This window comes from Anomaloglossus baeobatrachus, chromosome 1 (genome assembly GCF_048569485.1).
Source record: "Anomaloglossus baeobatrachus isolate aAnoBae1 chromosome 1, aAnoBae1.hap1, whole genome shotgun sequence".
In the NCBI taxonomy this organism is placed as follows: domain Eukaryota; kingdom Metazoa; phylum Chordata; class Amphibia; order Anura; family Aromobatidae; genus Anomaloglossus; species Anomaloglossus baeobatrachus.
The window spans coordinates 952810535-952828654 of NC_134353.1; the positions used below are offsets into that span (position 1 = coordinate 952810535).

At 55.6% G+C, this 18120-nt stretch overlaps 1 long non-coding RNA gene and 1 pseudogene across 1 annotated transcript; one reads left to right on the forward strand and one right to left on the reverse strand.

Moving 5' to 3' along the window:
- LOC142257024 (uncharacterized) overlaps positions 1–10296 on the reverse strand; it is a 69157-nt pseudogene extending 58861 nt beyond the window's left edge.
- LOC142257340 (uncharacterized) lies at positions 10245–13950 on the forward strand. Its single transcript, XR_012727622.1, has 2 exons — positions 10245–10423; positions 13396–13950. It is a non-coding gene; the product is annotated as an uncharacterized LOC142257340 (long non-coding RNA).
- Positions 13951–18120: the final 4170 nt, after the last annotated feature.

Here is an 18120-nt window from a genome sequence, read left to right on the forward strand (position 1 = left end):
CCTGATCTGCTGCCTGCTCTCTCCCATCCCCTTAATCCTCTGCCCCCTCTCCCCCCTCCCGGATTTGCTGCAATCCTGCTGCCTAGATCCATTCTGTAAGGTAGCTATCCCCAATCTCATCTCCCAATCCCCTTCCACCCTTCCCCTCGCCCCCCCTTCCTCCGCCGCTCCTGCATCCGTTGTGCCCTCACCCATCCTCCACCGCTCCTCCATCCGCCACGCCCTCCCATCCTCCGCCGCTCCTGCATCCGTTGCGCCCTTCTATCCTCCATCCATCTTTTTTCCATCCCACCTAGTCCCCCCCTTTTTGCAGTACATCTGTGCGTTCGTCCTAATTTTTTTTTCTGTAAACTAAGAAAGAAATACAAATAAACTTAGTTTAGGGCCAGTAAAATTATACTGTAGTAATCATCAACTACAGTATTTTTTACTGAATATTGTAAGGGTCAGCCCAGTGCCACACATGAGAGCAATGCACAAGCCTCACTCCGCATCATCCGGCACGGTCGCTCTCTTCCAGACAGGAGTGTGCGGCTGTGTCGGGTGATGCGATGCGATGCGAGATTTGTGCATTGCTCTCACGTGTGGCGCTTGCCTTAGTGTCAGTTGCAGGTGCATATATATTTTTTTTTTTTTTACTGACGTCTGTATTTTTTATTATGCCAAACTAATATTTCTTTGTATTGGGGGGGGGTCTAGTTTTCAACATGGGGTCACATGTGGGGGAGCTCCACTTTTTGGGCATATCAGGGGGATCTCCAAACACGACATGGTGCGGCTAACGATTCCAGCTAATTTTCCATTTAAAAAGTCAAATGACGCTCCTTCCCTCTGGAGCTCTGCCGTGCGCCCAAACAGTGTTTTTCTGCCACATATGAGGTATCAGCGTACTCAGAACAAATTGCCCAACAAATTTTGCGGTCCACTTTATCCTGTTACCCCTGTACAAATTAAAAAAATGGAGCCTAAAATAACATTTTGTGGAAAAAAAAAGTACTTTTTTGTTTTTATGCCTCAATGTATGAAGCACGTGAGGGTTCAAAGTGCTCATTACCCATGTAGATTTATGCCATGGGGGTTTAGTTTCCAAAATGAGGTCACTTGTGGGGGAGCTCCATTGTTTAGGCACCTCAGGGGGTCTGAAAGGAAAGTTTTTTTCAGCTCACCCGTAGTATTATTTCACCTGGCTCCAGGACCCAGAACGGTGCAGGGATATGAATTCCGTGTTCAGGAATATAAAGCAGCAAGTAGTGGAAATTCCTTTCCTGATCCAGCAACACGTCCGAGATAGATGTGAATTAAAAATTCATTTTATTGAAAAATTGTTAAAACAGCAATCATCAGAATGACATCCAAAAAAAATTTTCTTTAAAAAGAAAGCGTCTTACGCGTTTCTGGCCATTGTGGCCCTTAGTCATAGACATATGTTATCCAAATGAAACACATAATGATGTGTTTCATTTGGATAACATATGTCTATGACTAAGGGCCACAATGGCCAGAAACGCGTAAGACGCTTTCTTTTTAAAGAAAAAATTTTTTGGATGTCATTCTGATGATTGCTGTTTTAACAATTTTTCAATAAAATGAATTTTTAATTCACATCTATCTCGGACGTGTTGCTGGATCAGGAAAGGAATTTCCACTACCTCAGGAGGTCTCCAAACGCAACATGGCGTACGCTAATAATTCCAACCAATTTTGCTGTGAAATGGCGCTCCTTCTCTTCTGAGCCCCGCCGTGTGCCCAGACAATTACTTTCCACCACATATGAGGTATCTGTGTACTCAGGAGAAATTGCACAATACATTGTATGGTGCATTTTTTCCTGATACCCTTGTGGAAAAAAAAGCTACCTGGTTGAAATAACAATTTCATGGTAAAAAAAAAAATATATATATTTTCACGGCTGAACATTCTTAACTTTTGTGAAGCCTCCAGGGGTTCAAAGTGTTCAGTAAACATCTAGATAAATTCCATGAGGGGTCTAGTTTCCAAAATGGGGTCACTTGTGGGGGAGCTCCATTGTTTAGGCACCTCAGGGGGTCTCCAAACACAACATGGCATCCACTAACGATTCCAGACAATTTTGCGTTTGAAAAGTAAAATGACGCTCCTTGCCTTCCGAGCCCTGCTGTGCACCAAAACATTTGATTTCCACCACATATGAGGTATCTGTGTACTCAGGAGAAAATGCACAATACATTTTATGTTGCAATTTTTCCTGATACCCTTGTGAAAAAAAAAGCTACCTGGTTGAAGTAACAAGTTCGTGGTAATTTTTTTTTTTTTTATTTTCATTGCTCAAAGTTATTAACTTTTGTGAAGCCCCCAGAGGTTCAAAGTGCTCAATAAACATCTAGATAAATTCCATCAGGGGTCTAGTTTCCAAAATGGGGTCACTTGTGGGAGAGCTCCATTGTTTAGGCACCGCAGGGGGTCTCCAAACGCAACATCGCATCTGGTAATTATTCCAGACAATTTTGCTTTCAAAAATTCAAATGATGCTCCTTCTCTTCCGAGCCTTGCCGTGCGCCAAAACAATTGATTTCCCCAACATATGAGATATCGGTGTACTCAGGAGAAATTGCACAATTAATTTTATGGTGCATTTTTCCTGATTCCCTTGTGAAAATGCAAAATTTTATGGCTAAAGTAACATTTTTGTGTAAAAAAGTAAAATTTTCATTTTTTCCTTCCACATTGCTTTGGTTGCTGTAAAGCTCCTAAAGGGTTAATAAACTTCTTGGATGTAGTTTTGAGCAGTGTGAGGAGTGCAGATTTTAGAATGGGGTCACTTTTGGGTATTTTCTGTCGCCTAGGCCTCTCAAAGTCACTCCAAATGTGATGTGGTACCTAAAAAATTTTTTTTGTAAATTTTGTTGGAAAAATGGGAAATTGCTGATGAACTTTGAACCCTTCTAACTTCCTAACGGAAAAAAATTTTGTTTCGAAAATTGCGCTGGTGTAAAGCAGACATGTGGGAAATGTTATTTAGTAACTATTTTGTGTGACATATCTCTCAGATTTATGGGCATAAAATTTCAAATTTTGAAAATTGTGAAATTTTCAAAATGTTCGCCAAATTTCCAAACTTTTCACACATAAGCGCAAAAAATATCGTCCTAAATTTACCACTGACATGAAGTACAATATGTCACGAAAAAACAATCTCAGAATCGCCAGGATCCGTTGAAGCGTTCCAGAGTTATAACCTGTCAAAGTGACACTGGTCAGAATTGCAAAAAATGGCCGGGTCTTTAAGGTGAAAACAGGCTGGGGGCTGAAGGGGTTAAAGGAGTTAATCATAAATCATGTTTCCCTCTCCCCCATGTGTAGTGCGGGGTCTGTCGCTCTCTCTCCCCCATGTGTAGTGCGGGGTCTGTCACTCTCTCTCCCCCCCCATGTGTAGTGCGGGGTCTGTCACTCTCTCCCTCATGTGTAGTGCGGGGTCTGTCGCTCTCTCTCCCTCATGTGTAGTGCGGGGTCTGTCGCTCTCTCTCCCTCATGTGTAGTGCGGGGTCTGTCTCTCTCTCTCCCCCATGTGTAGTGCGGGGTCTGTCGCTCTCTCTCCCCCATGTGTAGTGCGGGGTCTGTCGCTCTCTCTCCCTCATGTGTAGTGCGGGGTCTGTCGCTCTCTCTCTACCTCATGTGTAGTGCGGGGTCTGTCGCTCTCTCTCCCTCATGTGTAGTGCGGGGTCTGTCGCTCTCTCTCCCTCATGTGTAGTGCGGGGTCTGTCGCTCTCTCTCCCTCATGTGTAGTGTGGGGTCTGTCGCTCTCTCTCCCTCATGTGTAGTGCGGGGTCTGTCACTCTCTCTCCCCCCCCATGTGTAGTGCGGGGTCTGTCACTCTCTCCCTCATGTGTAGTGCGGGGTCTGTCGCTCTCTCTCCCTCATGTGTAGTGCGGGGTCTGTCGCTCTCTCTCCCTCATGTGTAGTGCGGGGTCTGTCGCTCTCTCTCCCCTCATGTGTAGTGCGGGGTCTGTCTCTCTCTCTCCCCCATGTGTAGTGCGGGGTCCGTCGCTCTCTCTCCCCCATGTGTAGTGCGGGGTCTGTCGCTCTCTCTCCCTCATGTGTAGTGCGGGGTCTGTCGCTCTCTCTCTACCTCATGTGTAGTGCGGGGTCTGTCGCTCTCTCTCCCTCATGTGTAGTGCGGGGTCTGTCGCTCTCTCTCCCTCATGTGTAGTGCGGGGTCTGTCGCTCTCTCTCCCTCATGTGTAGTGCGGGGTCTGTCGCTCTCTCTCCCCCATGTGTAGTGCGGGGTCTGTCACTCTCTCTCCCCCCCCATGTGTAGTGCGGGGTCTGTCACTCTCTCCCTCATGTGTAGTGCGGGGTCTGTCGCTCTCTCTCCCCTCATGTGTAGTGCGGGGTCTGTCGCTCTCTCTCCCTCATGTGTAGTGCGGGGTCTGTCGCTCTCTCTCCCCTCATGTGTAGTGCGGGGTCTGTCTCTCTCTCTCCCCATGTGTAGTGCGGGGTCTGTCGCTCTCTCTCCCCCATGTGTAGTGCGGGGTCTGTCGCTCTCTCTCCCTCATGTGTAGTGCGGGGCTGTCGCTCTCTCTCTACCTCATGTGTAGTGCGGGGTCTGTCGCTCTCTCTCCCTCATGTGTAGTGCGGGGTCTGTCGCTCTCTCTCCCTCATGTGTAGTGCGGGGTCTGTCGCTCTCTCTCCCTCATGTGTAGTGTGGGGTCTGTCGCTCTCTCTCCCTCATGTGTAGTGCGGGGTCTGTCTCTCTCTCTCTCCCCCATGTGTAGTGCGGGGTCTGTCGCTCTCTTTCCCCCATGTGTAGTGCGGGGTCTGTCGCTCTCTCTCCCTCATGTGTAGTGCGGGGTCTGTCGCTCTCTCTCCTCCATGTGTAGTGCGGGGTCTGTCGCTCTCTCTCCCCCATGTGTAGTGCGGGGTCTGTCGCTCTCTCTCCCCTCATGTGTAGTGCGGGGTCTGTCTCTCTCTCTCTCCCCCCATGTGTAGTGCGTGGTCTGTCGCTCTCTCCCTCATGTGTAGTGCGGGGTCTGTCGCTCTCTCCCCCATGTGTAGTGCGGGGTCTGTCGCTCCTCTTTCCCCATGTGTAGTGCGGGGTCTGTCGCTCTCTCTCCCTCATGTGTAGTGCGGGGTCTGTCTCTCTCCCTCATGTGTAGTGCGGGGTTTGTCGCTCTCTCTCCCTCATGTGTAGTGCGGGGTCTGTCTCCCTCTCTCCCCCATGTGTAGTGCGGGGTCTGTCTCTCTCTCTCCCCCATGTGTAGTGCGGGGTCTGTCTCCCTCTCTCTCTCCCCCATGTGTAGTGCGGGGTCTGTCGCTCTCTCTCCCTCATGTGTAGTGCGGGGTCTGTCGCTCTCTCTCCCTCATGTGTAGTGCGGGGTCTGTCTCTCTCTCTCTCCCCCATGTGTAGTGCGGGGTCTGTCGCTCTCTTTCCCCCATGTGTAGTGCGGGGTCTGTCGCTCTCTCTCCCCTCATGTGTAGTGCGGGGTCTGTCTCTCTCTCTCCCTCATGTGTAGTGCGGGGTCTGTCTCTCTCTCTCTCTCCCCCATGTGTAGTGCGGGGTCTGTCGCTCTCTCTCCCTCATGTGTAGTGCGGGGTCTGTCGCTCTCTCTCCCATGTGTAGTGCGGGGTCTGTCGCTCTCTCTCCCCCATGTGTAGTGCGGGGTCTGTCGCTCTCTCTCCCCCATGTGTAGTGCGGGGTCTGTCGCTCTCTCTCCCTCATGTGTAGTGCGGGGTCTGTCTCTCTCTCTCTCCCCCATGTGTAGTGCGGGGTCTGTCGCTCTCTCCCTCATGTGTAGTGCGGGGTCTGTCGCTCTCTCCCCCATGTGTAGTGCGGGGTCTGTCGCTCTCTCTCCCTCATGTGTAGTGCGGGGTCTGTCGCTCTCTCTCCCTCATGTGTAGTGCGGGGTCTGTCTCTCTCTCTCTCCCCCATGTGTAGTGCGGGGTCTGTCGCTCTCTTTCCCCCATGTGTAGTGCGGGGTCTGTCGCTCTCTCTCCCATGTGTAGTGCGGGGTCTGTCGCTCTCTTTCCCCCATGTGTAGTGCGGGGTCTGTCGCTCTCTCTCCCTCATGTGTAGTGCGGGGTCTGTCTCTCTCCCTCATGTGTAGTGCGGGGTCTGTCGCTCTCTCTCCCTCATGTGTAGTGCGGGGTCTGTCTCTCTCTCTCCCCCATGTGTAGTGCGGGGTCTGTCTCCCTCTCTCTCTCCCCCATGTGTAGTGCGGGGTCTGTCGCTCTCTCTCCCTCATGTGTAGTGCGGGGTCTGTCTCTCTCCCCCATGTGTAGTGCGGGGTCTGTCGCTCTCTTTCCCCCATGTGTAGTGCGGGGTCTGTCGCTCTCTCTCCCCTCATGTGTAGTGCGGGGTCTGTCTCTCTCTCTCCCTCATGTGTAGTGCGGGGTCTGTCTCTCTCTCTCTCTCTCTCCCCCATGTGTAGTGCGGGGTCTGTCGCTCTCTCTCCCTCATGTGTAGTGCGGGGTCTGTCGCTCTCTCTCCCATGTGTAGTGCGGGGTCTGTCGCTCTCTCTCCTCCATGTGTAGTGCGGGGTCTGTCGCTCTCTCTCCCCCATGTGTAGTGCGGGGTCTGTCGCTCTCTCTCCCTCATGTGTAGTGCGGGGTCTGTCTCTCTCTCTCTCTCCCCCATGTGTAGTGCGGGGTCTGTCGCTCTCTCCCTCATGTGTAGTGCGGGGTCTGTCGCTCTCTCCCCCATGTGTAGTGCGGGGTCTGTCGCTCTCTCTCCCTCATGTGTAGTGCGGGGTCTGTCGCTCTCTCTCCCTCATGTGTAGTGCGGGGTCTGTCTCTCTCTCTCTCCCCCATGTGTAGTGCGGGGTCTGTCGCTCTCTTTCCCCCATGTGTAGTGCGGGGTCTGTCGCTCTCTCTCCCATGTGTAGTGCGGGGTCTGTCGCTCTCTCTCCCATGTGTAGTGCGGGGTCTGTCGCTCTCTCTCCCCCATGTGTAGTGCGGGGTCTGTCGCTCTCTCTCCCTCATGTGTAGTGCGGGGTCTGTCGCTCTCTCTCCCTCATGTGTAGTGCGGGGTCTGTCGCTCTCTCTCCCCATGTGTAGTGCGGGGTCTGTCGCTCTCTCCCCTCATGTGTAGTGCGGGGTCTGTCGCTCTCTCTCCCTCATGTGTAGTGCGGGGTCTGTCTCTCTCTCTCTCCCCCATGTGTAGTGCGGGGTCTGTCGCTCTCTCTCCCCCATGTGTAGTGCGGGGTCTGTCGCTCTCTCTCCCTCATGTGTAGTGCGGGGTCTGTCTCTCTCTCTCTCCCCCATGTGTAGTGCGGGGTCTGTCGCTCTCTCTCCCTCATGTGTAGTGCGGGGGTCTGTCTCTCTCTCTCTCCCCCATGTGTAGTGCGGGGTCTGTCGCTCTCTCTCCCTCATGTGTAGTGCGGGGTCTGTCGCTCTCTCTCCCTCATGTGTAGTGCGGGGTCTGTCACTCTCTCTCTCCCCCATGTGTAGTGCGGGGTCTGTCGCTCTCTTTCCCCCATGTGTAGTGCGGGGTCTGTCGCTCTCTCTCCCCCATGTGTAGTGCGGGGTCTGTCGCTCTCTCTCCCTCATGTGTAGTGCGGGGTCTGTCGCTCTCTCTCTCCCTCATGTGTAGTGCGGGGTCTGTCGCTCTCTCTCCCTCATGTGTAGTGCGGGGTCTGTCGCTCTCTCTCTCCCTCATGTGTAGTGCGGGGTCTGTCGCTCTCTCTCCCTCATGTGTAGTGCGGGGTCTGTCGCTCTCTCCCCCATGTGTAGTGCGGGGTCTGTCGCTCTCTCTCCCTCATGTGTAGTGCGGGGTCTGTCTCTCTCTCTCTCCCCCATGTGTAGTGTGGGGTCTGTCGCTCTCTCTCTCCCCCATGTGTAGTGCGGGGTCTGTCGCTCTCTCCCTCATGTGTAGTGCGGGGTCTGTCGCTCTCTCTCCCTCATGTGTAGTGCGGGGTCTGTCGTTGCACCCTCCATAGTGGGTCTTTATAGTGGAGAGTATCGTAGTGAGGAGAAGATGCTGAATACCATGAAACTGGTGACAATGAGGAAATAACGTTTTGTTATGAAATCCCCGGGGTCTGATTCCTGCACAAAAGGTTCCGAATACGAGGAAAACAGACGCAGACTCAGAGAAGGTCACACTCCGGGACCCCTCAGTGATGACCCCCCACAGGTCACACACACTCCGGGACCCCTCAGTGATGGCCCCCCACAGGTCACACACACTCCGGGACCCCTCAGTGATGACCCCCCACAGGTCACACACACTCCGGGACCCCTCAGTGATGGCCCCCCACAGGTCACACACACTCCGGGACCCCTCAGTGATGGCCCCCCACAGGTCACACACACTCCGGGACCCCTCAGTGATGGCCCCCCACAGGTCACACACACTCCGGGACCCCTCAGTGATGGCCCCCACAGGTCACACACACTCCGGGACCCCTCAGTGATGACCCCCCACAGGTCACACACACTCCGGGACCCCTCAGTGATGGCCCCCCACAGGTCACACACACTCTGGGACCCCTCAGTGATGGCCCCCCACAGGTCACACACACTCCGGGACCCCTCAGTGATGGCCCCCACAGGTCACACACACTCCGGGACCCCTCAGTGATGACCCCCCCACAGGTCACACACACTCCGGGACCCCTCAGCGATGGCCCCCCACAGGTCACACACACACTCCGGGACCCCTCAGTGATGGCCCCCCACAGGTCACACACACTCCGGGCCCCCTCAGTGATGACCCCCCCACTGGTCACACACACTCCGGGACCCCTCAGTGATGGCCCCCCACAGGTCACACACACTCCGGGACCCCTCAGTGATGGCCCCCCACAGGTCACACACACTCCGGGACCCCTCAGTGATGGCCCCCCACAGGTCACACACACTCCGGGACCCCTCAGTGATGACCCCCCACAGGTCACACACAGCCCGGGACCCCTCAGTGATGGCTCCCACAGGTCACACACACTCCGGGACCCCTCAGTGATGGCCCCCCACAGGTCACACACACTCCGGGACCCCTCAGTGATGACCCCCCACAGGTCACACACACTCCGGGACCCCTCAGTGATGGCTCCCACAGGTCACACACACTCCGGGACCCCTCAGTGATGACCCCCCACAGGTCACACACACTCCGGGACCCCTCAGTGATGACCCCCCACAGGTCACACACACTCCGGGACCCCTCAGTGATGACCCCCCACAGGTCACACACACTCCGGGACCCCTCAGTGATGACCCCCCACAGGTCACACACACTCCGGGACCCCTCAGTGATGTCCCCCCACAGGTCACACACACTCCGGGACCCCTCAGTGATGACCCCCCACAGGTCACACACACTCCGGGACCCCTCAGTGATGACCCCCCACAGGTCACACACAGCCCGGGACCCCTCAGTGATGGCTCCCACAGGTCACACACACTCCGGGACCCCTCAGTGATGGCCCCCCACAGGTCACACACACTCCGGGACCCCTCAGTGATGACCCCCCACAGGTCACACACACTCCGGGACCCCTCAGTGATGGCTCCCACAGGTCACACACACTCCGGGACCCCTCAGTGATGACCCCCCACAGGTCACACACACTCCGGGACCCCTCAGTGATGACCCCCCACAGGTCACACACACTCCGGGACCCCTCAGTGATGGCCCCCCACAGGTCACACACACTCCGGGACCCCTCAGTGATGACCCCCCACAGGTCACACACACTCCGGGACCCCTCAGTGATGACCCCCCACAGGTCACACACACTCCGGGACCCCTCAGTGATGGCCCCCCACAGGTCACACACACTCCGGGACCCCTCAGTGATGCCCCCCCACAGGTCACACACACTCCGGGACCCCTCAGTGATGGCCGCGCTCCCCCCACAGGTCACACACACTCCGGGACCCCTCAGTGATGACCCCCACAGGTCACACACACTCCGGGACCCCTCAGTGATGACCCCCCCCCACAGGTCACACACACTCCGGGACCCCTCAGTGATGGCCGCGCTCCCCCCACAGGTCACACACACTCCGGGACCCCTCAGTGATGGCCGCGCTCCCCCCACAGGTCACAGAGGAGTCCCCGTCTCTACAGCCCGCGCTGCCCCTGCACAGAGGAGCCGGGGACACTCACAGCTGCAGGAGGAGGAGGCCGCTGCTGCCTCTGCTGCCGCTGCTGCTTCTCCTCGGCCCCGATGTAGCGGAGGTTTCCATCTTTCCCGGGGCAGGCAGCGGGGGCCGCCTCTTGTGCTGAGGGGCTCCGGCTCCTCCGCTCTCCGCTTCCTCCTCGGTAGAGTCTAGATCCCAGTGGCCAGAAGGACCTCTGCTGACGTCACGCCCATGTGACCGGCCTCTTGTGTGGGAGGAGCCTGTAGTTCCCGGCAGTCAGTGCGCAGTTGCTGTACAAGCAGCAGGATGTTTCCCCTCTTCCCTGTTTCTGCTGTTTCCAGCCCTGGGTGTGATATAACAGGAGGTAATATCTGCTGGACCTTATCATTATGAGCCTCAGGGGGAAATAAAAAGGGATTGTAGGTCACCGTCTCTGGGTGCAATAGTGTGCAGGAGTAGGTGTGATGCTCTGACCGTGGGGAGAGAGGGTGCGATGCTCTGCCTGTGGGAAGGGGGAGAGAGAGGCTGCGATGCTCTGCCTGTGGGAAGGGGGAGAGAGAGGGTGCGATGCTCTGCCTGTGGGAAGGGGGAGAGAGAGGCTGCGATGCTCTGCCTGTGGGAAGGGGGAGAGAGAGGGTGCGATGCTCTGCCTGTGGGAAGGGGGAGAGAGAGGGTGCGATGCTCTGCTTGTGGGAAGGGGGGGAGAGAGAGAGAGGGTGCGATGCTCTGCCTGTGGGAAGGGGGGGGAGAGAGAGGGTGCGATGCTCTGCCTGTGGGAAGGGGGGGAGAGAGAGGGTGCGATGCTCTGCCTGTGGGAAGGGGGGGGAGAGAGAGGGTGCGATGCTCTGCCTGTGGGAAGGGGGGGGAGAGAGAGGGTGCGATGCTCTGCCTGGGGGAAGGGGGGGGAGAGAGAGGGTGCGATGCTCTGCCTGGGGGAAGGGGGGGGAGAGAGAGGGTGCGATGCTCTGCCTGTGGGAAGGGGGGGAGAGAGAGAGAGGGTGCGATGCTCTGCCTGTGGGAAGGGGGGGGAGAGAGAGGGTGCGATGCTCTGCCTGGGGGAAGGGGGGGGAGAGAGAGGGTGCGATGCTCTGCCTGTGGGAAGGGGGGGGAGAGAGAGGGTGCGATGCTCTGCCTGTGGGAAGGGGGGGGGGGAGAGATGGTGTGATGCTCTGCCTGGGGGAAGGGGGGGGGGAGAGGGTGCGATGCTCTGCCTGGGGGAAGGGGGGCGAGAGGGTGCGATGCTCTGCCTGGGGGAAGGGGGGGGGAGAGGGAGAGAGAGGGTGCGATGCTCTGCCTGGGCGAAGGGGGGGAGAGAGAGGGTGCGATGCTCTGCCTGTGGGAAGGGGGAGAGAGAGGGTGCGATGCTCTGCCTGTGGGAAGGGGGAGAGAGAGGGTGCGATGCTCTGCTTGTGGGAAGGGGGGGAGAGAGAGAGAGGGTGCGATGCTCTGCCTGTGGGAAGGGGGAGAGAGAGGGTGCGATGCTCTGCTTGTGGGAAGGGGGGGAGAGAGGGTGCGATGCTCTGCCTGTGGGAAGGGGGAGAGAGAGGGTGCGATGCTCTGCCTGTGGGAAGGGGGGGAGAGAGAGGGTGCGATGCTCTGCCTGGGGGAAGGGGGGGGAGAGAGAGGGTGCGATGCTCTGCCTGTGGGAAGGGGGGGAGAGAGAGAGAGGGTGTGCGATGCTCTGCCTGTGGGAAGGGGGGGAGAGAGAGGGTGCGATGCTCTGCCTGGGGGAAGGGGGGGGAGAGAGAGGGTGCGATGCTCTGCCTGTGGGAAGGGGGGGAGAGAGAGGGTGCGATGCTCTGCCTGGGGGAAGGGGGGGGAGAGAGAGGGTGCGATGCTCTGCCTGTGGGAAGGGGGGGGGGGAGAGATGGTGTGATGCTCTGCCTGGGGGAAGGGGGGGGGGGAGAGGGTGCGATGCTCTGCCTGGGGGAAGGGGGGGGAGAGGGTGCGATGCTCTGCCTGGGGGAAGGGGGGGGGAGAGGGAGAGAGAGGGTGCGATGCTCTGCCTGGGGGAAGGGGGGGAGAGAGAGGGTGCGATGCTCTGCCTGTGGGAAGGGGGAGAGAGAGGGTGCGATGCTCTGCCTGTGCGAAGGGGGAGAGAGAGAGGGTGCGATACTCTGCCTGTGGGAAGGGGGAGAGAGAGGGTGCGATGCTCTGCCTGTGGGAAGGGGGAGAGAGAGGGTGCGATGCTCTGCCTGTGGGAAGGGGGGGAGAGAGAGGGTGCGATGCTCTGCCTGTGGGAAGGGGGGGAGAGAGAGGGTGCGATGCTCTGCCTGTGGGAAGGAGGGGAGAGAGAGGGTGCGATGCTCTGCCTGTGGGAAGGGGGGGAGAGAGAGGGTGCGATGCTCTGCCTGTGGGAAGGGGGGGGGGAGAGAGGGTGCGATGCTCTGCCTGGGGGAAGGGGGGGGGGAGAGGGTGCGATGCTCTGCCTGGGGGAAGGGGGGGGGGAGAGGGTGCGATGCTCTGCCTGGGGGAAGGGGGGGGGGAGAGGGTGCGATGCTCTGCCTGGGTGGGGGAGAGGGTGCGATGCTCTGCCTGGGGGAAGGGGGGGGGGGAGAGGGTGCGATGCTCTGCCTGGGGGGGGGGAGAGGGTGCGATGCTCTGCCTGGGGGGGGGGGGGAGAGGGTGCGATGCTCTGCCTGGGGGGGGGGGGGAGAGGGTGCGATGCTCTGCCTGGGGGGGGGGGGAGAGGGTGCGATGCTCTGCCTGGGGGAAGGGGGGGGGAGAGGGAGAGAGAGGGTGCGATGCTCTGCCTGTGGGAAGGGGGGGGGGGAGGGAGAGAGAGGGTGCGATGCTCTGCCTGGGGGAAGGGGGGGAGAGGGAGAGAGAGGGTGCGATGCTCTGCCTGGGGGGAGAGAGAGAGGGTGCGATGCTCTGCCTGGGGGAAGGGGGGGGGGGGGGAGAGGGTGCGATGCTCTGCCTGGGGGAAGGGGGGGAGAGGGAGAGAGAGGGTGCGATGCTCTGCCTGGGGGAAGGGGGGGGAGAGGGAGAGAGAGGGTGCGATGCTCTGCCTGGGGGAAGGGGGGGGGAATGCAATGCTCTGTGGGGGAGTCGCAGGGCAGCACCCGGTGTCCCTTTCCTCTTTTCCCATTAGAGGCATGGAGCGGGGGGATAGATCCAGGAGGAGGGGATTGGAGCAGTCGCTGTATATAAGGGAAGCCATTGGATATTAAAGCTGGAGCCAGAGATCCCAAAGGGCTGAATTCCACAATGATCTGTGACTGATACTGATGGGTTTATTAGCAGGTGATTATCAGTGCATTCATTATACACAGTTTATGGGAATTGGTGGCATTATTATTATTATTACTAATTATTGGTCATTTTTCTTTATAGAGTTCGGGGCAATATCGGCTCCACAGAGAATTCTTCCTCATCCACTGAAGGTTTCATCTATTGGAGAGAATCCCACAAGTGACATAAGAGGATATCTCTGTGTATACATTCGCTGCACTGTGTATTATATGGGGTGTACTTATATATTCTCTGTGCTGTGTATTATATGGGGTGTACTTATATAATGTTTGTATTGATGCTTCTCTGTGTATATTCTCTGTACTGTGTATTATATGGGGTGTACTTATATATTCTCTGTGCTGTGTATTATATGGGGTGTACTTATATATTCTCTGTGCTGTCTATTATATGGGGTGTACTTATATAATGTTTGTATTGATGCTTCTTGTAATCATCTATCATTGTCATTTGCTCGTGTGTTGGTGATTTGATGATTCGGTGACGGTGTGTCCCCCCTCAGAGGTTGGGTGGGTTTTATCAGTGGCCGCATTCACTTTGATATTGTCATGTAAGAGCAGTCATCTGTGTGAGACGCGGTGATGGACAGGGTGTACTTTTTTTCCCACTGTCTTTAATAAAGTTTCTTTTAATTAAGCTGTTTCTGGATTTCCTCTCTTCTATGGGGTCTCATAGATGCTACCATCACTAATTTAGGACTTAGTGGCAGCTATGGGCTGCTATTAACTCCATATTACCCCGATTACCATCACACCAGGGCAATCAAGATGATCCAGGTAAAGTGCTGGGATTGTCACATCTAATGGATGCAGCAGGCTGATATTTTTAGGCTGGGGGGGCAGGCTAATAACCATAGGCATCCCCAGTCTGAGAATACCAGCCACCAGTTGTGAGGCTTTATCTTGGCTGGGTATCAAAATTGAGGGGACTGCACGCTGGTATTTTACTGTACAATATAGACCCACCGGCGGCTGTGATTGGTTGCAGTCAGACAGCTGTCAGTCAGTGTGGGGGTGCATCTGACTGCAACCAATCACAGCCACCAGTGGGCAGGGGAAGCCGTGAATATGTATGAGCCTAATGAGCGGCTCAGGAAGAAGGAGAGGCCGCAGGAGCAGTGTGACAGCCGCGCCGGTGATCAGTGAGTATGAAGTGCTTGCTCCTACTGCTTTGTGCCGGATTCTGGTCCCCATAGACTTTTTATGGGGACCAGCATCTGACCAGACACCGGGGATCAATCCCCCGCTGACCTGGAGCCAGCGGGTGATTAATCTGCCAGTCCTCCAAAACACAGAAAGAAGTGACATGCTGCTGCTTTTTCCTTCCACAAAAACTGCAAGGAACAAAGAAGCGACGTGCGCACAGCCTGTCTGAGTTCTCATAGACTTTGCTGGGGAAGACAATAAATGCAGTTTTGGGCAACAAACCACCAAAAAACGTGGCAAAATACGCAGCGTGCGCACAGGGCCTAAAGATGGAATTGCTGTTCGTTAACTTCCCAGACCTGTGACAGTGGCCGGTGTGTAATATGTGGCAGACGGACAGGAGGTGTGAGAACGGCCTCTGACCGCACCACAGCCTTAGCTCTTCATTGTATTACCTGGCCGGTGTGTAATGAGTGGCAGATGGACAGGAGGTATGAGAACGGCCTCTACCGCACCACAGCCTTAGCTCTTCATTATATTACCTGGCCGGTGTGTAATGTGTGGCAGATGGACAGGAGGTGTGAGAACGGCCTCTACCGCACCACAGCCTTAGCTCTTCATTATATTACCTGGCTGGTGTGTAATGTGTGGCAGATGGACAGGAGGTGTGAGAACGGCCTCTGACCGCACCACATCCTTAGCTCTTCATTATCTTACCTGGCTGGTGTGTAATGTGTGGCAGATGGACAGGAGGTGTGAGAACGGCCTCTGACCGCACCACAGCCTTAGCTCTTCATTGTATTACCTGGCCGGTGTATAATGTGTGGCAGATGGACAGGAGGTATGAGAACGGCCTCTACCGCACCACAGCCTTAGCTCTTCATATTATTACCTGGCCGGTGTATAATGTGTGGCAGATGGACAGGAGGTGTGAGAACGGCCTCTACCGCACCACATCCTTAGCTCTTCATATTATTACCTGGCCGGTGTGTAATGTGTGGCAGATGGACAGGAGGTATGAGAACGGCCTCTGACCGCACCACATCCTTAGCTCTTCATTATATTACCTGGCCGGTGTGTAATGTGTGGCACATGGACAGGAGGTGTGAGAACGGCCTCTGACCGCACCACATCCTTAGCTCTTCATTATATTACCTGGCCGGTGTGTAATGTGTGGCAGATGGACAGGAGGTGTGAGAACGGCCTCTGACCGCACCACATCCTCAGCTCGTCATTATATTACCTGGCCGGTGTGTAATGTGTGGCAGACGGACAGGAGGTGTGAGAACGGCCTCTACCGCACCACATCCTCAGCTCTTCATTGTATTACCTGGCCGGTGTGTAATGTGTGGCAGACGGACAGGAGGTATGAGAACGGCCTCTACCGCACCACAGCCTTAGCTCTTCATTATATTACCTGGCCGGTGTGTAATGTGTGGCAGATGGACAGGAGGTGTGAGAACGGCCTCTGACCGCACCACAGCCTTAGCTCTTCATTATATTACCTGGCTGGTGTGTAATGTGTGGCAGATGGACAGGAGGTGTGAGAACGGCCTCTGACCGCACCACAGCCTTAGCTCTTCATTATCTTACCTGGCTGGTGTGTAATGTGTGGCAGATGGACAGGAGGTATGAGAACGGCCCCTGACCGCACCACAGCCTTAGCTCTTCATTGTATTACCTGGCCGGTGTGTAATGTGTGGCAGATGGACAGGAGGTGTGAGAACGGCCTCTACCGCACCACATCCTTAGCTCTTCATATTATTACCTGGCCGGTGTGTAATGTGTGGCAGATGGACAGGAGGTATGAGAACGGCCTCTGACCGCACCACATCCTTAGCTCTTCATTATATTACCTGGCCGGTGTGTAATGTGTGGCACATGGACAGGAGGTGTGAGAACGGCCTCTGACCGCACCACATCCTTAGCTCTTCATTATATTACCTGGCCGGTGTGTAATGTGTGGCAGATGGACAGGAGGTGTGAGAACGGCCTCTGACCGCACCACATCCTCAGCTCGTCATTATATTACCTGGCCGGTGTGTAATGTGTGGCAGACGGACAGGAGGTGTGAGAACGGCCTCTACCGCACCACATCCTCAGCTCTTCATTGTATTACCTGGCCGGTGTGTAATGTGTGGCAGACGGACAGGAGGTATGAGAACGGCCTCTACCGCACCACAGCCTTAGCTCTTCATTATATTACCTGGCTGGTGTGTAATGTGTGGCAGATGGACAGGAGGTGTGAGAACGGCCTCTGACCGCACCACAGCCTTAGCTCTTCATTATCTTACCTGGCTGGTGTGTAATGTGTGGCAGATGGACAGGAGGTATGAGAACGGCCCCTGACCGCACCACAGCCTTAGCTCTTCATTGTATTACCTGGCCGGTGTGTAATGTGTGGCAGATGGACAGGAGGTGTGAGAACGGCCTCTGACCGCACCACAGCCTTAGCTCTTCATTATATTACCTGGCCGGTGTGTAATGTGTGGCAGATGGACAGGAGGTATGAGAACGGCCTCTGATCGCACCACATCCTTAGCTCTTCATTTTATTACCTGGCCGGTGTGAAATGTGTGGCAGACGGACAGGAGGTGTGAGAACGGCCTCTACCGCACCACAGCCTTAGCTCTTCATTATATTACCTGGCCGGTGTGTAATGTGTGGCAGATGGACAGGAGGTATGAGAACGGCCTCTGACTGCACCACATCCTTAGCTCTTCATTATATTACCTGGCCGGTGTGTAATGTGTGGCAGATGGACAGGAGGTATGAGAACGGCCTCTGACTGCACCACATCCTTAGCTCTTCATTATATTACCTGGCCGGTGTGTAATGTGTGGCAGATGGACAGGAGGTGTGAGAACGGCCTCTGACCGCACCACATCCTTAGCTCTTCATATTATTACCTGGCCGGTGTGTAATGTGTGGTAGACGGACAGGAGGTATGAGAACGGCCTCTGACCGCACCACAGCCTTAGCTCTTCATTATATTACCTGGCCAGTGTGTAATGTGTGGCAGATGGACAGGAGGTATGAGAACGGCCTCTACCGCACCACATCCTTATCTCTTCATTATATTACCTGGCCGGTGTGTAATGTGTGGCAGATGGACAGGAGGTATGAGAACGGCCTCTGACCGCACCACATCCTCAGCTCTTCATTGTATTACCTGGCCGGTGTGTAATGTGTGGCAGATGGACAGGAGGTATGAGAACGGCCTCTGACCGCACCACATCCTTAGCTCTTCATTGTATTACCTGGCCGGTGTGTAATGTGTGGCAGATGGACAGGAGGTATGAGAACGGCCTCTACCGCACCACATCCTTATCTCTTCATTATATTACCTGGCCGGTGTGTAATGTGTGGCAGATGGACAGGAGGTATGAGAACGGCCTCTACCGCACCACATCCTTATCTCTTCATTATATTACCTGGCCGGTGTGTAATGTATGGCAGACGGACAGGAGGTGTGAGAACGGCCTCTGACCGCACCACAGCCTTAGCTCTTCATTATCTTACCTGGCTGGTGTGTAATGTGTGGCAGATGGACAGGAGGTGTGAGAACGGCCTCTGACCGCACCACATCCTCAGCTCTTCATTATATTACCTGGCCGGTGTGTAATGTGTGGCAGATGGACAGGAGGTATGAGAACGGCCT